General features: G+C 35.2%; 1 protein-coding gene and 1 non-coding gene across 9 annotated transcripts in view; both read left to right on the top strand.

Moving 5' to 3' along the window:
• The window catches only part of TCF12 (transcription factor 12), a 391,527-nt gene that overhangs the window by 47,457 nt on the left and 319,066 nt on the right, over window positions 1-25,004 (top strand). The gene's annotated exons all lie outside the window — the stretch shown is intronic.
• Window positions 11,631-11,734, top strand: LOC138444436 (U6 spliceosomal RNA). The gene has a single exon (XR_011258466.1). It is a non-coding gene; the product is annotated as a U6 spliceosomal RNA (small nuclear RNA).

The raw sequence follows: 25,004 nt of genomic DNA, 5'->3' as shown, positions 1-25,004 counted from the left end.
GAGACAGGGTTGTGTGTGTATGAGTGAATGTATGTCTGTGAATATGTGTGTGTGTGTATATATATATTAATTTAATTCATACTCTTATATATCAACTCTGTATAAATCTGTTTCCTAGATGATTTTAGTCAGTAATTTTATCACTGATTAAACTTGCTAGGCAGAATATTATGAAAAAATTCATTTAGATGCTCTCTTGTTTTTGAAGTTTGGCCATTTACAGAATGTATTTGTTAAATACATTTGCTAAAAACATTACACTTCTAGCTGTCTAATTGTGATTCGTAGGGATTTCCTTGAAATATATTTAGTTTAATTTTGTAAACGTCCCCTTAAATTTTCCTTTAAGAAAAATGTTTGCAATATTAATAAAATGTTAGTAAAGAACCTCCCATAATAAACATCTCTAGTATGTACAAATCGGAGAAGGCAATGGCAACCCACTCCAGTACTCTTGCCTGGAAAATCCTATGGATGGAGGAGCCTGGTAGGCTGCAGTCCATGGGGTCGCTAAGAGTCGGGCACGACTGAGTGACTTCACTTTCACTTTTCACTTTCATGCATTGGAGAAGGAAATGGCAACCCACTCCAGTATTCTTGCCTGGAGAATCCCAGGGACGGAGGAGCCTAGTGGGCTGCCGTCTCTGGGGTCGCACAGAGTCGGACACGACTGAAGCGACTTAGCAGCAGCAGTAGCAGCAGTATGTACAAATAGGAAACAACATGTCTAGCAGTCTTCACTGATTAATAGATTAAATTCATTTCAACATTTGGATTTATATACTAGCATGTAGCAAGGAGAGATAAGAAAGCCTTCCTCAGCGATCAATGCAAAGAAATAGAGGAAAACAATAGAACAGGAAAGACTAGAGATCTCTTCAAGAAAATTAGAGCTACCAAGGGAACATTTCATGCAAAGATGGGCTCAATAAAGGACAGAAATAGTAGGGACCTAACAGAAGCAGAAGATATTAAGAAGAGGTGGCAAGAATACACAGAAGAACTGTACAAAAAAGATCTTCACGACCCAGATAATCATGATGGTGTAATCACTCACACTCACCTAGAGCCAGACATCCTGGAATGTGAAGTCAAGTGGGCCTTATGAAGCATCACTATGAACACAGCTAGTAGAGGTGATGGAATTCCAGTTGAGCTGTTTCAAATCCTGAAAGATGATGCTGTGAAAGTACTGCACTCAATATGCCAGCAAATTTGGAAAACTCAGCAGTGGCCGCAGGGCTGGAAAAGGTCAGTTTTCATTCCAATCCCAAAGAAAGGCAATGCCAAAGAATGCTCAAACTACCGCACAATTGCACTCATCTGACATGCTAGCAGAGTAATGCTCAAAATTCTCCAAGCCAAGCTTCAGCAGTACATGAACCGTGAACTTCCAGATGTTCAAGCTGGTTTTAGAAAATGCAGAGGAACCAGAGATCAAATTGCCAACATCCACTGGATCATAGGAAAAGCAAAAGAGTTCCAGAAAAACATCTATTTTTCTTTGTTGACTATGCCAAAGCCTTTGACTGTGTGGATCACAATAAACTGTGGAAAATTCTGAAGGAGATGGGAATACCAGACCACCTGACCTGCCTCTTAAGAAACCTATGTGCAGATCAGGAACCAACAGTTAGAACTGGACACAGAACAATGACTGGTTCCAGATAGGAAAAAGAGTACGTCAAGGCTGTGTATTGTCACCCTGCTTATTTAACTTCTGTGCAGAGTACATCATGAGAAACGTTGGACTGGAAGAAACACAAGCTGGAATCAAGATTGCGGGGAGAAATTTCAGTAACCTCAGATATGCAGATGACACAACCCTTATGGCAGAAAGTGAAGAAGAACTGAAGGGCCTCTTGATGAAAGTGAGAGAGGAGAGTGAAAAAGTTGGCTTAAAGCTCAACATTCAGAAAACGAAGATCATGGCATCTGGTCCCATCACTTCATGGCAAATAGATGTGGAAACAGTATCAGACTTTATTTTTTGGGCTCCAAAATCACTGCGGATGGTGATTGCAGCCATGAAATTAAAAGACGTTTACTCCTTGCAAGGAAAGTTATGACCAACCTAGATAGCATATTCAAAAGCAGAGACATTACTTTGGCAACAAAGGTCTGTCTAGTCAAGGCTGTGGTTTTTCCAGTAGTCATTTCTGGATGTGAGAGTTGGACTGTGAAGAAAGCTGAGCGCCAAAGAATTGATGCTTTTGAAGTGTGGTGTTGGAGAAGACTCTTGAGAGTCCCTTGGACTGCAAGGAGTTCCAACCAGTCCATCCTAAAGGAGATCAGTCCTGGGTATTCATTGGTAGGACTGATGTTGGAAGCTGAAATTCCAATATTTTGGCCACCTGATGCGAAGAGCTGACTCATTTGCAAAGACCCTGATGCTGGGAAAGATTGAGGGCAGGTGGAGAAGGGGACAACAGAGGATGAGATGGTTGAATGGCATTACTGACTCAGTGGACATGGGTTTGGATAGACTCCAGGAGTTGGTGATGGACAGGGAGGCTTGGCGTGCTGCAATTCATGGGGTCGCAAAGAGTCGGACACGACTGAGCAACTGAACTGAACTAGCATGTAGCTCATGGCATGATCTGATAATAATTAGGATATGGTAATAGTAAAATATTAGTAATCAACATGTTTTTATCTATAGTTGACAAAATGTAGGCTAAAGAATTAAAACTATATTGGAGTCATTGGATTTGCTACTGAGCACCGTATTTAAAGTATATAGTTACCATTGTATAATTATTAAATATAATCATAACCTTATACTTTGTTTATAAACATATTCCTATACTTTGAGGAAGAAAATACGTATGAATCTTAGGTACTTTAATGATTATTAATTATGTAATAATTGAATTTTCTTTTGATGATTTCAAATTATTAGAATCTCATCCTGAAAAAATCAAATTCATAACAAAGTATGTCTTGCTATATAGCCGGTATGAATATATTAAAAAATAAAATAGTGTAAAATCCCAAACTAATTTTTTGTTTACTGTTACATAATTTGAGGCAGTTCTAGGCATTTATGGCAGACAACTGATACATAACCAAGTACAAGTAGCAATTTTGATAAAAATTTAGAATTAGATTTTTTAAAAAGAATTCTCTTTGCATCTAAATTTAAGCCTCTACATATTGTTTCTCACTAAAAATAATCAGAGATACTTGGAAAAAATGGCTGGTTTTGTACTTGAAGCAGGGAATGCACAAGATAAACCTGGAACATCTTGTTATACCAGGTAATAAGGAAGATTAAAGACTACTGGAATCTTGTCAAAAAGACTCCCATGGCTGAAAATGGGACAGTTTGAGCTTTAATAATTTCTAATGTAGTTTGAGACACAACATATATGTTTAAATACAGGATTCATAATGACTTTTTTTTTTCATAATGGCTTTTTAAAAAATAACTAGTCATACTGTTGGGGATACTGTCAGTCATTGTTTTAAAGTTGAAAGAATTACTTATCCTGTCTTTCCTTTGAGAACTGTATCCTTGGGCAACTATGGGAAATGAATTATAAAATTAGAATATCATCACTTTGTAAACCTTGTTAAGTTAATGAATGTAAGCATTGAATGTCATGGATTTTAACACAGAAAAGCAGCCAGAACATTTGCCTCTTGATGTAAAACAAAATACTACCCATGAAAAACTCTTGCCCTTGTGAGAAAGGATTGAACTAGAATCTGATCAAGCATCTAAATTCAACTACTAACTTATGGAAAACACAGAAGAAGAAAATGTTAAATACTAATAGCAACTCCTTGCTGGATATAAACAGAAAAATCCAGCCTATAGAAAGCTGCTGCTGCTGCTGCTAAGTCACTTCAGTTGTGTCCGACTCTATGCAGCCCCATAGAGGGCAGCCTACCAGGCTCCCCGTCCCTGGGATTCTTCAGGCAAGAACACTGGAGTGGGTTGCCATTTCCGTCTCCAATGCATGAAAGTGAAAAGTGAAAGTGAAGTCGCTCAGTTGTGTTCGACTCTTAGCAACCCCATGGACTGCAGCCCAATAGGCTCCTCTGTCCATGGGATTTTCCGGGTAAGAGTACTGGAGTAGGGTGCCATTGCCTTCTCTGTATAGAAAGCTACAAAATAACAAAATCTTTTCCTCTCCTCCCAAAATCTCAAAGAACAAACAGGAAGGGACACATTTAAAAATTAAAGTCAAATAAAATTAAAAATTCAGATCCTCAGTTTTCTTTAGCCATGTTTCAAGTGCTTAACCAGCCATATGTGACTCATGGCTACCATATCAGACATGGCAGGGATGGAAAATTTCCATCTTTGCAGAAAGTTCTGTTGGATAGTTGTATTAATTTCCTAGGGCTTCCAAATAAATCACCACAATCTGAGTAGCTGAAATTACAGAAATTTATTCCCTAACAGTTCTGGAGGCCTGAAGTTCACAATTAAGGTGTTGGTAGAGCTTTATGCCCTCTGAAGGTTCTAGGGGCTTATCCTTCTTTGCCTCTTCCAGCTTCTGATGGCATTCTGATGTTTTGGTTTGTGGCAGCATATTTACCCTTTTTCTTTAAAGGACACCAGTCATTGGATTTAGAGCCTACTGTTAAATCTAGGATGATCTTGAGATCCTTAATTACTTCTTCAAAGACCCTATTTCCAAATAAGGTCATGTTTGTAGACACTGGATGTTAGGATTTGAATATTTTTTTTAAGAGACAGAATTTTAACCTACTACAACAGGGCTGCTAAACATTAAAAGAGACTTAAGACATATCGAACAGTGCAGTGTTTGGACTCTTTGGATTCTGATGCAAGGAAACATTATAAAATTAAAAATTATGAACTGAGGGAATTCCCTGGCAGTCCGGAGGTTAGAATACCACTCGTCCACTGCTGGGGTTATGGGTTTGATCCTTGGTATGGGAACTAAAATCCTGCATGTCATGTGGTGTGGCAAAGGGGGGAAAATGTCACTTCAAAAAACTGTATAAAAATTATGAAGTGATTGTACATTTGGATAATGAATATCTATATTAAAATTTGTTAGCTTCTTTATGGGTAGTACTAGTGTTTAATCCTTTTTAAAGAAAGAACTTTTATTGTTTAGAAGTAGAGCAATAGTTATATAGTTGAGATGAAATGATATATTGGAAAATTTTCAAAATAATGCAGGAATGAGGAAATGAATAGGTTATGGATCAGGGGCTGCAAGCAAAACCCAGGAAGCTTACAGCCTGTTTTTGTAAATAAGATTCTATTGGAACAAAGCTATGCTGATTCAAGTACATATGGCCTATGGCTACTTTTGTGCCATAAAGGCAGAACTGAGTGATTTGAAAAGAGACCCATGGGCCTTGGAAAACTGAAAACATGTACTGTGTGACATTTGTGGACCCCTGCCTGGTATAGTTCAAAAGAGGTAGACAGTGAATTGATAATAGTTAAAGCTGTCTCTTTTTTATATATGTTTGAAATGTCCCATAATATGTTAAATTTTCTGAAAAATAATAGTTGCGTGTTTCTCTGATTTGAGAGAAAGAAAGAACTATGTCTTAAAGAGAAACTCAAAGGAAAGTATGTAAATATTTTATTATTTTATTCTAGAAAAAGTTTTTAATGTAAATTTATTCATTTTAATTAGAGGCTAATTACAATATTGTATTGGTTTTGCCATACATCAACATGAATCCACCACGAGTGTACACGTGTTCCCCATCCTGAATCCCCCTCCCACCTCCCTCCCCATTCCATCCCTCTGGGTCATCCCAGTGCACCAGCCCCAGGCATCCTGTATCGTGCATCGAACCTGGACTGACGATTCGTTTCATATAAGATATTATACATATTTCAGTGCCATTCTCCCAAATCATCCCACCCTCTCCCTCTCCCTCTGAGTCCGAAAGACTGTTGTATACATTTGTGTCTCTTTTGCTGTCTCGCATACAGGGTTATCGTTACCATCTTTTATCGTTACCATCTTTCTAAATTCCATATATATTCGTTAGTATACTGTATTGGTGTTTTTCCTTCTGGCTTATTTCACTCTGTATAATAAAACACTACATTTTTAGGGAAAGATATTTGGTAAAGTTATTTTAACAGCAAGGGAATGATAAAGCTAATTTCAATGTTGTAGTTAACCCCCAAGGGAAGATATTTATACTCCATTATTTGTATTTATTACCTTATTTATATGGTGTAAATACTTAAAAAAATATTCAGTAAGAATTTCTTACTGAAATAGAGGATAAAATGCTCTATTTCCTTCAAACAGGAAAAAATAGGAAAAAAAAATCTTGAGAAGAGTAAGACTCCCTTAGACTCTTAGTTGGGCCTGCCATATACCCTAGGCTGGCACTGTATGTTTCTGTAGTGATGAAAATTTTAAAAATCTTTGTTAAATGTACCTAATAAGCGCTTGAAATGTGGCTAGTGCAACTGAGGCAGTGCTTTAAACTTTAATTATTTGAAATTTATGTTTAAATAGGCTCATGTGACTGATGTCTACCATATTATTGAAACAGACAGTTTAGAACATGGTTTAGCCCTTGATTTAATAATCTGTTAATAATTCTCCTATAGAATATTCAGTGTTTGGTTTGCTGACGTTTTGCTTAGGTCACTGAGTTTTGTCTGTTATCTTGTGTGCTCTGACTCATGCTTCTTGTGCTGAATGGTAGCAGTTTGATTTACTTCTCTTGTGCCTTATATTCCAAAAATTGAGTCTTCAGGATCAGAACTGCTGAACTAAAGTTTATTGAAAACATAGTATTTTATTAGTTATAATGTGTTTTGAAATTTTCATAGGTTGTTATTTTTAATGTCAGAATTTTATGACTTGATATTCCGTTGATTTCTACTTAAAATATTAATCCATTGACTTTTCTGAGCCCCAAATGAAATTCTTTTTATTTTGTAACTTGAGTCATTCAGCAAATATTACTTGTTATGAGCCATGCATTCTTGAGAATTGGGGAATAATAGAGGAAATAGACTCTGACTTATGATGTGAGCATATTTGATAGTATTTTTAGAAAGAAAGCACAGTGTGCTTGAGAGAAACACTGGATAGTCATATACTGGAGGAATGAGAATAAGATAGTATATGACTGGGAAGAGACCAAACAAAAATGCTTATATATTTTTATTTTGTTATTTTGTCACTTGATGGTAATGGAGATTGTACATCAAAATTCTTAACAGTGTTCCTGTTACTGTATAAATGTGATTTTTTAAATTCACCAAAGGACTTGTAATACAGAAAGAACTTATAACCAAATATCTGACAACTCAATTTAAAAAAATAATAAGGCAAAGTTATCTAAAACTACACTACATCAAAGAAGATACATGAGTGGCCAACAGTACTTGTAAACATGTTCAGTGTCATTGACGTTGCTATCAGAGAAACACAAAACCACAGTGAGTCACTGTATAATCAATTAGAATGACTAAATTAAAACAACAACAATAAATCATAATACCAAATATGGCTGCGTCATGTCAAATGGAAATGAAAAATAATCTAGACACCTTAGGAAAGCAGCTTGACACTTTCTTATAAATTCAACATACACTTACCATATAACCCAACATTCCCACTCCCTGGAATTCATCCAAGAGAAATGAAATGTGTATATACATTTTTTTTTTTGATAATCATCATGGAGGACTTATTCATAGTAATACCAAATGGAAAACAATCCAAATATTTATCAACTGGCGAACAGTTTTTAAAAATAATACAGTATAGATAACTCACATCTACGTAAAGGAAAAGTACTCAGCAGTCAGAAGAAACAAAATATTGATAAGCATGTACATGGTTATATCTCGAAGGCATTAAGCTAGTTGAAGTAAAACACTACATACTGATTTCTTCTGTATGAAACTTCTCTGTCTTAATGATAGTTATTGGTTTTACCTATTTAATGTTACACATTAGTCCTCATGTTCCAGCTTTGTTCTTCATCCTTGGTTGAAAGCTTATTATAGTAATAGGTGTTATCCAAATATCTGAAACCTGTCATGAAGTGCTTAGAAGTGAATCTGTTTTCTCTGTCCATTCAGAGCCAATAGCATCCTTGATTCAGATTCCCCAGATGGATGTCTGCTTTTTGCTCTTGTTCCTTTTACAGACCAGCTTCCTTTACTTATTTATCACTTTGCCCAAATTCACAAGATCTGTAATTTAAGCACTGCCTTTATTCTGATTTTTGGGTCCAGTTCACAAGAGAGAACATTTGATTATTAATAAGCCAGTGGATTGACTGGTCTCAAATTAGTCACCTCTGTCTCGTCTGGTTGGGATTAGGGAATGTGGTCGTTGACTGGTATGGCTGCCTATGCTGCACATTTAACTGAGTACAATTTGTTGTGTTATATTATATAAGTAATTAAATGAATTCTCCATATGTTAGGTTTCTTTGATTACTTTTATGTGTGTTCATTAACATATTTTTTTAAGTACTTATAAAAATATACAGTGACAGATGATGGTACTACAAAGACGACTAGAGGCAGGTATAATCCTTGCCCCCAAGGAGTTATAGTCCTAGTGGAATTGAGGGAATGGGAGTGACACATAAACAATAAAAATGATGTGAGACAGTGATAATAAGTAGGTAACTGATACAAGTAGACTACTTAATAGTCATATCAAGTAAGGATGTAGAGTTGGATTTCTGTCCGTGCAATGAACAGTGTGACCTTGAGTAAGTTTCTTAAAATATCAAAGTACCAGTCTTTAAAAAGAGAGTGACGCACAATTTCATTGTGTCACCCCAGAATAATGTACATGAAAGTGTGAAGTATAACAAAACTGTTATAATTGTTTTATTGAACTGTTTCATTACCTTCAGTTTTAGTGTAATCCAGTAATTGTTGAAAGACTAATCTTTTTTTTTCTACTGCTGTAACCTTGGAGGATATGTCATCTTTTTGAAACTTGACTTTTGCTTTCTTTTTCATGTGGATGTAAATTTTGTTGTGAATTCTAATGTATTGGCCTTTCCATATTACTTGCTGATCTCTTAGTTCTTCTGATAGGTGCTTTGCTATTTTGTCAGGCTCTTTCCTTGTACATTCTTTTGCCTTTGTGTATTTTTACTTTTCTCTTTGAATTTAACATTTTACTTTTGATACAAATATTTGAAGCTCTACTTTTATACATAAGCATTCCTTGTGTATAGTATTTCTACTAAGTTGCTTTAATTTTTAAAATCAATATTGTTGCTATTGTTTTGTATTAACTCAAGTTTATATTGATGTATCATTATTAATTGATTAGTCAGGAGTAAAGGCATCTATTACTTGTGTCATTGTGAATCTGTGTATTTTTCCTCCCAACTCAACTACAGGTTTTATATTTTAGAAATCAGATATTTTTATGCTTTCAAGTTACATTGCTTTCTGTAGTTCACTCTGTTGGGAAATATGAAAACGATTATTTAGCTTTTCGTTTGAGGCAGATACATGCCACTGATTGTTAAGTCGTGTGTGCGTGCATGCTAAGTCATTTCAGTCGTGTTGGCTTCTTTGTGACCCCTGTAGACTGTAGGCTCCTCTGTCCTTGGGATTCTCCAGGCAAGAATACTGGAGTGGGTTGCCATTCCCTTTTCCAGGGCATCTTCTGACCCAGGAATTGAACCTACGTCTCTTACATCTCTTGCATTGGCAGACATGTTCTTTACCACTAGGGCCACCTGGAAACCCCTGATTGTAAGTCTTGTGTTATTAAATAAAGTAATCACTTACATTGGATGGCTCCTGTATTGGATAATTGGCATTTTACATTGACAGCTATCAGCAAAATTAGCTCTTTGAAAAGGTGACTGATAAGTATGTTATTTATTATTACATGTATCTTGTGTAATGAATGATACAGTATAGTTATGGGGTCTAGAATTTAAACTGGCATTCAGTGATATGAAAAAAGCATATAAATTTTTCTTTTGCAGTACTGAAAATGTTATTTGTAAAGTAATATATACACACATACACATACAGAAAGTGAAAAAATATAATTAAGCAAAAATAAAATTAAAAACACCATATTCTCATCACCTAGAGATGACATAGTTAATACTTTAGTGTTCTAGATATTTTTCTGTGTGTGTATATGTATACTACTATTTCTTTACTGGTAATATATTAATTTGCACATGTTATTTTAATACATGCTTTTTTATGTTAATTTATGCTTTTCTGTATCAGCAGATTTTTATCTTATCTAACCCATGCTCACATTTTTTCAGTTTATTCTAACCTGTTATTTGCAGTTGATCTGTTAAAACCAGGTCCAATCCAGAATAACTATTCAAGTGTTTTAAATCTAGCACAGCACTGCCCCCTGCCACCACACACACACCTTTTTCTTGGCACTGACTTTTTGATTAGCCATTGCCTTTTGTTGTGCATGTCTCTTTTGTTGGGAGTGGGTGGGTGGGTGAGGTGGCATGTTTAGTTGTGTCCTTTTGGTGTTGTTTAGATTATTCCTCTATATCCTGTATTTTTTAAATTTTTTCAGCTCTCTATATCTTGCATTTTAAGTAAGCTCATAATTTTTAATTTAGCTACAATATAAACTCCTCTTCTCAATAATCTTTTAACCAGATCAGTATGGTAACTATAAATATTGAATGATTTTTGTCCTCATCTTTCTTTTTGTTCAAAGACTAGAAGAGTTTTCATGAATTACCTATGTACACATTTCTTAAATTATGGTAAATTAATAAAAAGGAAATCTAGATTTACTTAGGTCCACAAATATTATTATCTTTGTGCTAGTCCGTCCAACTCCTTGTGACTCTGTGGACTGTAGCCCTTCTGGCTCCTCTGTCCATGGGATTCTCTAGGCAAGATTACCGGAGTGGGTTGCCATTACTTTCTCCAGGGCATCTTCCTGACCCAGGGATCGAACCTGCCTCTTAGATCTCTTGCATTGGCAGGTGGATTCTTTACCACCTGGGAAGCCATTATTATCTGTAGCCTGTGATAATCTACTTGAGTATAAATAAATTCAAGTTATCTCTAGGGTTTTCTTTAAAAATACTTAATAAAACATTTAAAATAATGTTTTCTTTAAAAAGGAAGGTGTGAAGTAGGTGCATTGCTGAACCATTTATATACCTTACCTTGTATTGCTAGGAACATCATTGATCAAATTAGAAAGTTTTAATTACAAGGTCAGTTCTTAAAATTAGGTCACCATGTGCTTCAGTTTTGGGAAACGCATATTGTGGAGTACAAAATGTTTTAATGATTATTTAAGAAAATGGAGTCCTGAGAGATTTGACATTTCAGTATATTACTTAACTTGAATTTCACTGCTTCTTACTTTGCCTTGTATTAATAATTGGGAAAGTGCTAATAGATTCTATCATACCAAATCTTAAAATCCACAGACTACTGAAAAATGGAAATATTAATAGATGTAGCTAAAAACATAAAGTAGGAAGCATGAGCCTTAAAACTTACATTTCTGAGAAAATCTCATTGGTGATTTTACAGTTGTGAAATTTGATTTTTGGAAAAACAGGTTTATGGATTAAAACTGCAAACAAAGATGAGTCCTTACGTATTTTTATATCTATTAACCCAGGACAGTAAAATAAACTTTAAACAGAAATGATTTATAGTGCTTGGTTCAGCAGTACATATACTAAAATTGGAACGCTACAGAGATTAGCATGGCCCCTACACAAGGACGACACACTAATTTGTGAAGCATTTCATATTTTTTGAGGTTTGACAGAAAACAAAAAAATTCTGTAAAGCAATTATCCTTCAATTTAAAAAAAGTATTTTAAAATTTATGAGGATTTTATTTATTTCAAATTAGATGAGCATTATGCAGTGAATTTCTGTTTATTAACCCTAATTACTGAAAACATTGTACTCCTTCCCCAAAAGGTTCAGTGGAGTGGTTTTATTAATTCTTCTTTTATCTAAATTGAGTAGTTTATGTCTTCTTTCTTCATGTGCTTACTACTTTTCTGATTTTATCACTTAAGACTAATGGATGCCTGCTCATTTCTCATTATGGACCCAGAAACAGGTGTGGATGTGTGAACAAGGGGAAAGCTTTGGAAAATCTTCCCTTGTTCAGTGATTATATCTGATCCTTTGCTGTGCTCTTTAAAACCTAAGGCATGAGCAAGGCTCTGACTTGGATCAGGGTATCCTTTCCTAATTTAAATTCCCTTCCACATCAGACACAGGAGTCCTATTTCTAATACCTAGTTTTAATTTTCTTTCCTGAGCTTTAATTACAAAAACCTCTACACCTGCTTGGTCATACACCTTGTTATATATGCATATGTACATATGTACAAGACATATACATACATATAAACAATCTTTAGGTACCTCATTTTCTAAATATACCTCACTTGAATAGTTGAATTCGAATCTCTTCGTTGAGGCGAATGCAATCTGAAGTGAATCTGCATGTATACAGTTATTTAGTGGCCCATGAGCTGGTAAGGAGAGTTTATGGTTTGGAAAGAATGTGTATAAATTTACATGTAACACAGTAATATATCAGTATATAGAAGGTGACCTTGATTTATCAGGTTACAAAAGTAGCATTACAGAGACAAAAGGAAAATTTCTCCAATCCAATTTAATCTTAAGCAGTTACTTTTTGTTTTAAATGATCTTTTAGCTGTTTTCTTAAGAAATGTAGATTTTTCTTCATAACAATGATTTAGTTGAAAAATCAGTTATATTGCTCAGTATTGAGCCAAATCACCGTCATCTACTCTGGTTATTAACCCCTAAGATACTTAGAATATGCTATCATTTTAGAAAGTAGAGGATAAAAAGGGAAAAGGGCACTTCTCCTGATAACTGAGGTTGCTTTGTCTACCAAAAATTCGTGCTATTTCCTAGCCCTTCCACGCAAGTTCAGTTCAGGAAATAATTCCTGAGCATAGTTCATTTGTATTTGAGCACTCTTGATGGTTTGTGTTGGCCTCAAGTTAGAGGACTGGCTGTTGTGCAGGAGGTCAGTCTTATTGCAGGGCATGATGAGCAATGATAAGAGTGACTGTGGAGTGTTGGAGGGGAGGAGATACAAGATAGAAGATATAAGTCACCCCAGATGGGCAGAGCTCAGAATGCACGGACTTAAGTTAATGTTTTGAAACATACCTCTTTTAAACCCCCAAATGTTAACTTGAAAACTGTTGGCTTGGAAGACACTTCTTTCAAGAGAAAATACGGATATCATAAAAAAATTTAAAAAATACTCATTTATGGCCATTAGCAAATTGTTTCCCGTGATAGAAGCAAGCAAGAAGCATGAGTATGATCACTGACTTCCAGATCTACTTCTTTTGTTTCACCGTCGATTATCCTGGGTTGCTTCAAGTTTCATTCCCACTCTTTATTTTTTTTTTTGCTTTTAGTTAAAAAAAATTTTTTTTTTAATTTTAAAATCTTTAATTCTTACATGCATTCCCAAACATGAACCCCCCTCCCACCTCCCTCCCCACAACATCTCTCTGGGTCATCCCCATGCACCAGCCCCAAGCATGCTGCACCCTGCGTCAGACATAGACTGGCGATTCAATTCTTACATGATAGTATACATGTTAGAATGCCATTCCCACTCTTTAAAATCTCAGTGTGTTGATTTCAAAAACCAGAAGAAAGAAAAAAGCAGGGGTCAGATTTAAGGGAATGTGGGAATAGAGGGGCTAGTGCGAAGGAAAGCTGGAAAAGCCAGGCCAGGAGTATTAATTCAGTGTTTACACAGTAAGGAGAGTGATTTCTTTATATGATTAGTAAATTTTCTATGATGGAGATTTCTGAAAAGAAAGTTCTGAAATTATTTGTAAAGTAGCAGCATACATAAAGTATTAAACTTTTCAAGAAGACAGTTTTGAAGAACAGCATCGTTTTGGTTTAAGTGTTGACATGCTCATTTAGAAAAGAATTAGTCTTGCTACAGATCATATTAAATGGTTTAAAATAGCTGATGAGTAGAACAGCTGTTGGTTGCAACTCATGATTCCATGATGAAGTATGGAACTCGTGGTCCAGTTTTCAGTATCAAGCTGTTTTCTCTGTCTGATTCTAGCCACCATTGAAGTTAAATACACTGGGGCTTGTTGAAGTCTAGAAGTAATAACGTAGAGGGATCAGAGGATTATTATTTTAGTAAAAATAAAAGTTGCTTCATGCATTTAAAGTCAGGTATTGTACATGCTATAATGTCTGAAAGAAAATTGAAGCTTCTAGTGTTCATGAGATGGCAACTCAAAGAAAAACAGACTTTATGGCTTTTGAGATAGTCATTATACAACAGTCTGGCTTACTGGAAAATGAAAAGGGAAAAGAAAAGCTAGCTGAATAGTCCCAGGTCAGTTTTATTTACCTGTAAGATACTCCTTTCACATATAGATCATGGTGTTAATTGAGTGGAAATATACTGGTGGGGACACTACTTGTAGCTGTATTTTCAGAACCTCATAGTTATGGTATTATGTGAATTATATAATCCTTCTTTGAGGGTACTTTCCCTTTACCCATGTAATAATGGGCCCTCATTTCTTTACCAGTAGGAGTTTTCAAAGGATAACGAAACAACAAAGACAAAGGAAATCAGACTTCAAGTTCAGCCAGCCATAGACAGAGCTATGGTGCAAATAATCAGTTGAAATAAACTGCCCGCAAAAATAAAAGCTTGATTTTTTTTTAAAGAATAACTTTGGTTGTAATCCTTAGTAAAATGCAAGGATCGATATGAAATTCTTGCAATACATGCCAAGACTACAAGCCTAAATAATCATTAGAAATATTTTGTAATATATGTAATATTTTATTATTTGCATTCTCTTTTAAATCCTGTCTTGTAATATTTAAAAATTGATATTAAAAATTAATGAGGATTGCTTTTTCAATTAAAATCACTTTATAGGCAGCTTCAAGGAATATTTTTATTTCTGAATGCAAGGTATATATAATCAAAGCTTTTTAATAAATAAGTTCATTTTCTTCCTCATGTGGGAAATATCCTTAGTTTTATGCTTTTAATATTTATAGTACTGTGTATTATTTCACATATATTCTTAACACGTGTTTACCTCAGGCTGTTTCTTTTATAAATACTCAAGTATGTTCATCGACTGCTACCCAGTCTTTTAAACATAATCCCCTTTTCAATTGTGCATTTATCCTTCAGTCATAGAAAGGGTAGTTCCTTTTACTGCTAAAGCTCATCAAGTGCTTATTCCCTACTCATATTTTTTTTAATACATATTTTATTGAAGTATAGTTGACTTACAATGTTTCAGGTGCATAGCAAGGTGATTCAGTTATACGAATACACATATATTATTTTTGAAATTATTTTCCATCATAAGTTATTACAAGATACTGACTATAGTTCCCTATGCTGTACAGTTAACCTTTGTTGCTTGTTGTGTATCTATTTTTTAATTAGAAATCTAGTATTGTATTCATATTTAGTCAAATAAGTCGAATCAAAATGTCATAATTTTTTTAGCTAGGCAAAAATTTATAAGTTTTCTAAAATATATATATATGTATAGAAAAGCTTTTCTGCAACACTTAAAGGCTTGAGGAAGAACATAAAAAAAAAAAAGATGGAAAAATTGGAGAACAGAAGCTAAACGAAATGGGAGCACTGAATGTGAAATAGAAAAAGTGAGACAAGCTGGATGAAAGTGAAAAGATCATTGTATATTGTTTTTAAACACAACAGCTCGCTAGAAACATATCTGGAGTTCTGGAGAATAAAAGCAGTACTGGGCATTTGTAGTTTTCAAAAAATCTCAAGATAATTCTGATATGCATCTGGATTTTAAAAAATGATCACAGGTTTTTCTATTAGATTCTAGTTTTGGTCATAAAGAGTTCTATTATTTTTCTGTTAACCAATCATGATAGAGTGGTGTTAAGTGAGTAATAGTTACATAATCACAATTATAAAAGATGTTTATCAGTTTTCACAGTCAATAGCCAGACAAAAAAATAAAAGACAATTACAATTGCAAGCCGTAATGGGAATACAATTAACTTAACAATATAAAATAATTACATACAATTTGGGGGGGGGGTCAGGCAGAGTGATGTGCTAAGTGAAAGTGCATCTGGGCACTATGTTTTCATCCACCCAGTCAGTCTGTCTTTTGGTTGGTGTATTTAATCCATTTACATTTGAGATAATTATTGATATGTATAATCCTATTACCGTTTTCTTAATAGTTTGGGGTTTATTTTCTTTTCCTTTTCTATATCCTGCCTAGAGAAGTTCCTTTAGCATTTGTTGTAAAGCTGGTTTGCTGGTGCTGAATTCTCTTAACGTTTTCTTGTCTGGAAAGCTTTTGATTTCTCCATCAAATCTGAAGGAGAGTCCTGCTGAGTATTCTTGGTTATAGGTTCTTCCCTTTCATCACTTTAAATATATCATACCATTCCCTTCTGGCTAGTAGAGTTCCTGTTAAGAAATCAGCTGATAGCCTGATGGGAGTTCACTTGTATGTTACTTGTCATTTTTCCCTTGCTGCTTTTAATATTTTATCTCTGTCTTTAATTTTTGTCAGTTTGATTACTATGTGTCTTGGTGTATTCCTCCTTGGGTTTACTCTTCCTGGGGCTCTCTGTGCTTCCTAGACTTGGTTGACTATTTCTCATGTTCGGAAGGTTTTCAGCTATTATCTCTTCAAATGTTTTCTCAGGTCCTTTTTCTCTCTCTTCTTCTGGGACCCCTCTAATGCAAATGTTGCTGCATTTAATGTTGTCTCAGAGGTCTCTTAGGCTGTCTTCATTTCTTTTCACTCTTTTTTATATACTCTGTTCTGTGGCAGTGATTTCCACCATTCTGTCCCCAGGTCATTTATCCATTCTTCCGCTTCAGTTATTCTGCTACTGATTCCTTCTGATGTGTTACTTATCTGTTTGTTTGTTCTTTAGTTCTTCTAGGTCTTTGGTAAACATTTCTTGGATCTTCTCAATCTTTGCTTCTATTCTTTTTCTGACATCCTGGGTCATCTTCACTATCATTATTCTGAATTCTTTTCTTGGAAGACTGGCTGTCTCCACTTCATTTCGTTGTTTTTCTGGGATTTTATCTTGTCCCTTTATCTGGACATAACTTTCTGCTTTTTCATCATGATTGAGTTCAGTTCAGTTCAGTCGCTCAGTTGTGTCAGACTCTGTGACCCCATGAACCGCAGCAGTTATGTGTCTTTGAGTGTGAGATGTCTTTTTTTTTTTTGGTGAGTTCAAGCATCCTCCTGTCAATGGTTGTTGTTCAACAGCTAGTTGAAATTTTGGTGCTCTTGCAGAAAAAGATGAGCTCAGGCCCTTCTACTCTGCCATCTTGAACTGGAAGTTACTCCCATATGTTTTTATAGTGATCAGTTATCATTAACATTACTTAGTGAATTTTTAATTCTAGTAATTTATTTTACTTACTCCTTCAATAAATATTTCGGCATGTCTTCTGTTTGTGTCTTTCTACAGAAAAAGTAATCTTTTCACATGTTATTTTTTAGTTTTTCATAATAGTATGAAAATTACAAAATGTGACAACATCTAAACATTAAGATTGCATTATTTTATTTAGAATATTAGCTTAATATATAAACTCAAAGTTCAGATATTACCCTCAGAATTTCTCTCATGGTTGCTGTAACTGATCTTGTTGACTAATAAAACTTCCTTTAAAGGACAAAGGTTGTAATCAAACCTGATGGTGGGTTATGATGGCATGGTACAGATTTAACACTCCTCAAAAGATAATTCCTAACCATTCTTCTGATTTTCTTATCAAGTTTCTTATTAAAGTTTTCTGAGAATGAAAAACTGCAGAATGATAAAATACCAAGTATATTTTAAGGTAACATATGCTTTTACACTTCATCTTAGTCACAAGGCTGAGAAGCAATAACATTTGCTTTTAAAAAGGTAAAAATTCCAAATCTCAGTGAACAGTTAGTCAATAAATATTTAATTGAATATCTACAATATTTCTAGATTTCTATGCGGACCTTCAAAGACTATTAAAATAATAGTGTTTGCCCTTAAGGAAATTTATGGTCCTTTTTGAAGAGACATGGTTAGTAACTAAGAAAGAATTTATATTCAGGAGTTTTAGCATAACTGACATTAAGTACATCAAAGTGGCAATAATGAAATTTAAAGCTGTTGCTAATGTGATTTTTACTTGAGCCTAAATATTAAAGGAAGTGATATAAGGTTTGTTCTATTTATTTAGATGATAACAAGTCAAATTACTTTCCTGGGAATACTTCATAAATTTTAGGCCAGTCCTAAAATTTTAGGTTCTTCAGAGAATAATCTTTGATTAAAATTATTTTTTAAGAATATTTTATAAAAAGGGGATGTCCATCACAAAATAGTTTAATATTTCATTTTAAGAAAGAACTTTTAATATCTCCCTTGTGTCCACAAAGAGTCTGACTCGACTAAGCACAACACAACACCTTGTGTGTGCATGTATTCTTTACTTCTGTACCTCTGCTCATAATGCCTTTCTCTGACAGCATCGCCTTAGCACACCCTCTCAGCCCCCACAACCTACTCTACATTCCTGTGCAACCAGATCACTTGTCATCTCATCTTTGAACGTTATCTCCAAGTTCATTCACCTTCTGTTTTCCTGTAGGATTTTATTCATCCTGCCAGTTATGTTTGGTTATTCACTCATGTGACTCCTTTTTCACATTGATGCTTTTCTTGAAGATAGATGTTTTTCCAATATGTATTTGGGATGCCTAGCATAATGTTCGGAAAAGGCAGTAGCACCCCACCCCAGTACTCTTGCCTGGAAAATCCCATGGACGGAGGAGCCTCGTGGGCTGTAGTCCTTGGGGTCGCTAAGAGCAGACACGACTGAGCGACTTCACTTTCACTTTTCACTTTCATGGCTTGGAGAAGGAAATGGCAGCCCACTCCAGTGTTCTTCCGTGGAGAATCCCAGGGACGGGGGAGCCTGGTGGGCTGCCATCTGTGGGGTTGCACAGAGTGAGACAAGACTGAAGTGACTTAGCAGCAGCAGCAGCAGCATAATGTTGGCACATAGTAGATAGTTGTTGAATAAATTCCTGAATTACTTAAATTCTTAATACTCCAGATCTAGTGATTGGTTTTTGAAATTTGTAGAAAGTTAAATTATGTTGTCATCACTTTTCACAAATATATCTAGGTTTATAGCTATAAGTCTTTGTCTTTCATTTTTTCAGTAATAAACTCAAGGCTATGGTGATTGATTTAACACCATGAGCCTATGAAAGTCATGAGTGTATTAGTCATATGTAAGACTAAATTCAGCAGAGTTTACTGAAATATTAGCCTTTAAACAGTAGATTTTATATACAGTTTTTACTAGTTCTAAATTGAGATGTAATTTTAAAATTCATTCATTTAGCAAATATTTATTGAATGTCTACTGAAATCTCTAGGCAGGGAGGTAGGCTTTGGAAGATACAGTGGTGAGTAAGAAACATATAATTTCATGGAGCTTTATTAAAAAAGACAAAGAAGGTAAAGCATGAGTATGCTGAATAATTCAAAATTTTAAACTTTGGTTGTTATCAGTTCTGTTCAGTTGCTCAGTCATGTCCAACTCTTTGCCATCCCATGGACTGCAGCATGCCAGGCTTCCTTGTCCATCACCAACTCCCAGAGCTTGCTCCAACTCATGTCCATCGAATCGGTGATGCCATCCAAACATCTCATCCTCTGCTGTCCCCTTCTCCTGTCTTCAATCTTTCCCAGCATTAGGGTCTTTTCAAATGAGTAGGCTTCACATCAGGTGCCCAAAGTATTGGAGCTTCAGCTTCAACATCAATATCAGTGAATATTCAGGAATGATTTCTTTTAGAATTGCAGTCCAAGGGACTCAAGAGTCTTCTCCAACACCACAGTTCAAAGCATCCATTCTTTGGCACTCAGTTTTCTTTATAGTCCATCTCTTACATCCATACATGACTATTGGAAAAACCATATGACTTTGACTATGCAGACCTTTGTTGGCAAATGTCTTTGCTTTTTAATATGGTGCCTAGCTTGTGATCATAGCTTTTCTTCCAAGGAGCGAGTGTCTTTTAATTTCATGGCTGTATTTACCATCTGCAGTGGTTTTTGAGCACCAGAAAATAAAGTCTGTCATTGTTTCCATTGTTTCCCCATCTGTTTGCCATGAAGTGATGGGACTGGATGCCATGATCTTTGTTTTTTGAATGTTGAGTTTTAAGCCAACCTTTTCACTCTTTCTTTCACTTTCATCAAGAGGCTCTTTAGTTCCTCTTCACTTTCTGCCACTTTCTGTGTCATCTGTGTATCGGAGGTTGTTGATATTTTTCCTGGCAATTTTGATTCCAGCTTTGCTTTATCTAGTCCGGCATTTCACATGATGTACTCTGCATATAAGTTAAACAGAGGAGTTAAAGACATGAACCTCATTGTTGATGCCCCTACCTCCCTCCTCCCTCTCTTCCTCCCTTCTTTTCCTTCTGAACTAATAGAGGGTTGTAGTTAGTGAATACTGAAGAGATAAAGCAGATAATTATATAAACTTTATTTTTTAATATAAAATTTTACATAGTTTCTTAGCTCCAGGCTTTGAGCTTGGATTTATTTATAATTCATAATTTCCTGAATTTTAAAAACTGAATTAGTGGTATATACTCTGATGCTGGGAGGGATTGGGGGCAGGAGGCGAAGGGGACAAGAGAGGATGAGATGGCTGGATGGCATCACCAACGTGATGGACATGAGTTTGAGTGAACTCCGGGAGTTGGTGATGGACAGGGAGGCCTGGCGTGCTGCGATTCATGGGGTTGCAGTGAGTCGGACATGACTGAGTAACTGAACTGACTGACTATATATTGTGTAATATTCCCTGGGGAGATCTATGGAAGAACTGGTAATCATATACAGTAGTAATTTTGAATTGAAACGTCCTAACATGCACAATTGAGTGGGACAAAAAAGGACTATCCTTGTTTTAGTTAAGGTTAGATTTTACCACCAAATAAGTTGTATAAAAGTTTGGATTTCAGGATGATTTGATTTTTAGAATTTTTTGATCAGGGATTACGGACCTCTTCCTGTTTGTTTTAATATTCCCACAGATCTGTAGAACATTTTCCTATACAGAGGGGAAGATCTTTATGTTTTCATTTTTATGAACCATATATATGTCTGAGATGATGTGTATATATAAAAAATATATACACTATACATATGTGTACATATATAAAAATTTATGGAAGCTTGTGCCTGTTGTGTTGGTGTTTGTGTCAGAGGTGGGAGAGAGGGAAGGTGGGGGCGGGGAGAAAGGGGGAGAGAAGTGTGTTCGTGGATGGTAGGGACTGGGTGGGGATAGGGAGACAGGGAGTGAGGATGGGGAGACAGAGAGTGGCTATGTGGGTCTGTGTAGCTCTTTCATCGTTGTGTTGACTCAGGTGATTACTAACATGGTGTGAAATGAAACCTTAATTGCAGTTTCACAGCTTTGTTAGCACTTAAGCTTATCATTAACAAATTTTCTTGCAAGAGATTTACCTAAAAATTCTGTGTAAAATTACAACCAGAACATTGTATGTGCCATACAAAATAATAGTAAAAAGAAAGAAAAAAATCAACGATCAAAACAGACCATGTCTTAAACTACTCTTTTACTAATCCTAAAGGAGTATGAAATGTTTTTGGTGCTATAGTTACCTAAAGAAGCAGTTTCACTTTGCTTATTTAATAATTATTGTGTGGACTAAGGTTGAACACAGGAAGTGAAGAATGGCTGAGCCAGTTGTAGTGGTAGTAGTAATTTAGGTAAGCAGAAACTAATGATCCAAATTGGAAATAGACCAGGGCATTGGGTATTAACACCATCCCATTATGAAAAGTCTCATGAGATGTCAGATGACCTCAAGAGACTTGCACTTTTTTTTGTAAGGACCTTTGTAAGATTGTTCTAAGACACTTTGAGAAATACTCAAACTATAATATTGCTTATCAGTAAATGTGATAGAAATTACTTTTCTACTCAGTTATAAAACAAATGATTTTAGACCCTGAATCAATCAGATGAAATGAACTCTTAGATTAGAATGCTCTATTTCTTTTTAAATATCAAAATCTTTAGTATTTCTTAAATTTAAGACCCTGAACCTTTTTAAACATTTCTGTATGAGAAGATAAACTTTCATATCCTTCCAGTACTTCTATGATGTTTTTTCTCCAATCCCTGTGTTCTTTGCTGACAACAGCAATTGTATGTACTTTGTGAGGTCAATAAATGCTGATTTCTGCAAAATGAAAGCTCTTAGGAAATGAGCTTAGTTGTGAAGAGGAAGCAGAAAGAATGAGGCAATCGAATGAGAAGGATTGCAAGGGATTATTTAAAAGTGTGAGTCAGAAACCAAATTAATATTACTTCCCTTGGGTCTCCCCAGTTCTGTATGTATATTGTGATTTATTTTGGCTTACCTGGTTTGCTTATCTAGCTATGTGGATGGTAGCAAATTTGCATTATCAAATTCTGTCTTTTCACATAGCCCAAAGCTAAATACATACGTTTATAACTATAGTTCTTATTTTCAGAAAAAATGTGCTAAAAAAATTTAAGCCATGTAATTTAGGGTTACAAATAGATAGCACTTAGTGAAGGAAGGTTGACCCTATAGTGTATCTTTATTTATCCCATGGTGTCTAATTAACTGAAATCTACTTTTTAAAATTCCTTTTGGGATACAAACCCTTATGAATTGTACTATAACCTGTTTAATTCTGAATAATTAGTTTTCCTATTTAAATGAGGAGCTCAGTGACCAAAGGAGTTATTTCTTGTAGTGTTTTTTAAATGATAGAATTTAGAAATTATTATGTGGTAAAACTAACTAGACCAACTACGAGGTTGAGGGAGTTTTAGTTATGAGGTTTTTGTTGTTTATTAAACTGCTTGGTTTGGAGAGTGGGCAGAAAGGGAAGAGGCACATTTTGAAATTATGCCCTACAGTTTTCAATCTTTTGTCAGCTTTTTGTGATGCTGTAGATGATTGTAATTTGAAACTAGAAATGTGAAAGATTTGTGGATTGGATGATTCACATACTGTTGGATTTTCCACATGGCTTAAATTCTTCATAGAAACAGTTTTACAGACACATAGCAAGAGGACAGGGTAATATTTATTCCATAGGACTTGAGACAACAATGACCTGTGTTCTAAAAAGGTGAAAGTACGTTTTTATTCAACATTATAAAAAATTGCCTTATATGCTTTATTTTACTGCTTATATTTCAGTGTTTTGATGTGGTATTTTCAATGTTGACTAAAAGTAACTGGGTGTGTTGACAGAACCACAGAAAAAAATTGAACTTCTGTTGCTAAATAAAATTTAAGTACTACTTTTAAAAATAAAACGTTACCCTTATAGACTGTTATGTATGATCTGTGTTTCCATGAGGAAATGTTGATTAAGTAGTTTCCATTTTGGTATTACAGTATGTCCTGTTGTAAGTTGCTGACTGTGGAAAATTTTTTTTAAGTAAGAGAAGCAGCTCAGCTTAAACCCTTAGTTTTTATTGTGGCAGACACCACAAATAGAAATCTACCAACAATTTTATAATCTATTAAATTTCTCCATATCTTAGAATAAGTTACTATTGAAAGTTTTAAACAAGGTTGTTGACTATAGAATTGAGTTACCTTTGTATATCCTTGTACATGAAGGGTCCTTTGTACTTGAGCTACTGAATACACGTCTGCAGTTTTTTCAAAAAAATAAGCCTAGAGTAAATGACAAAATTTTCTGTTTAATATAGAGATGTTGTTATGTGAGAGATGTTGTTAATCTAACAAACTAATTAAATACAATTCTGAAAAAACTTGTTTATATGTAAAATTTAACAGGATGGACTTATTTTGGATGAAACAAAAAGTCTTAAAAAATCTGTTTTCTCTTAAATGAGTAACTTATCTTTGGAATTTTTAATGGTATTTGGTTCTTGATAACAAAAGGATCAGGATTTGTAATATTAGTAAACGTATGTAAGATAAGTTTTTGAGGATACTTGAATTTTGATGTCAGCTTAAAAGTGCAGTAATTCAATATTGAAATTAAGTCTTTGCCTTTGAATTATTCTAACAGAGGCCTCAGAGTGTGGTTTTTGTTTTCTGAATAGATGTTTTAAGTCTCTTGTTCAGTGCTTGCTTGTCAAGAGAAGAGGAAGAGGAGGGCAACTCATATAGCTGCTGTTTTATATGAAATTAAGGCTCTAGTTGGGCTCCAAAATCACTGCAGATGGTGACTGCAGCCATGAAATTAAAAGACCCTTACTCCTTAGAAGGAAAGTTATGACTAGCCTAGATAGCATATTCAAAAGCAGAGACATTACTTTGCCAACAAAGGTCCATCTAGTCAAGGATATGGTTTTTCCAGTGGTCATGTATGGATGTGAGAGTCGGACAGTGAAGAAAGCTGAGTGCTGAAGAATTGATGCTTTTGAACTGTGGTGTTGGAGAAGACTCTTGAGAGTCCCTTGGACTGCAAGGAGATCCAGCCAGTCCACTCTAAAGGAGATCAGCCCTGGGTGTTCTTTGGAGGGAATGATGCTAAAGCTGAAACTCCAGTATTGTGGCCACCTCGTGCGAAGAGCTGACTCATTGGAAATGACTCTGATGCTGGGAGGGATTAGGGGTAGAAGGAGAAGGGGACGACAGAGGATGAGATGACTGGATGGCATCACCAACTCGATGCACATGAGTGTGGGTGAACTCCTGGAGTTGGTGATGGACAGGCAGGCCTGGCATGCTGCAGTTCATGGGGTCACAAAGAGTCGGACACGACTGAGTAGCTGAACTGAACTGAGGGCTCTAGTCTGGAATAGCTATGGAATCTTTATCACATTGTAATAGTTTTGGTGCATGGCATGATCAATAGTTTTTACTTTGAAAAGCTGGTATTTTTACATTTTAATGAAATTAGTTTTTTATTTTTAAACCAATGAATA

Source organism: Ovis canadensis, chromosome 7 (genome assembly GCF_042477335.2).
Source record: "Ovis canadensis isolate MfBH-ARS-UI-01 breed Bighorn chromosome 7, ARS-UI_OviCan_v2, whole genome shotgun sequence".
NCBI classification, from domain to species: domain Eukaryota; kingdom Metazoa; phylum Chordata; class Mammalia; order Artiodactyla; family Bovidae; genus Ovis; species Ovis canadensis.
The sequence above is the reverse complement of the archived record's forward strand: the minus strand, read 5'-3'. Positions and strand labels throughout refer to the sequence as shown.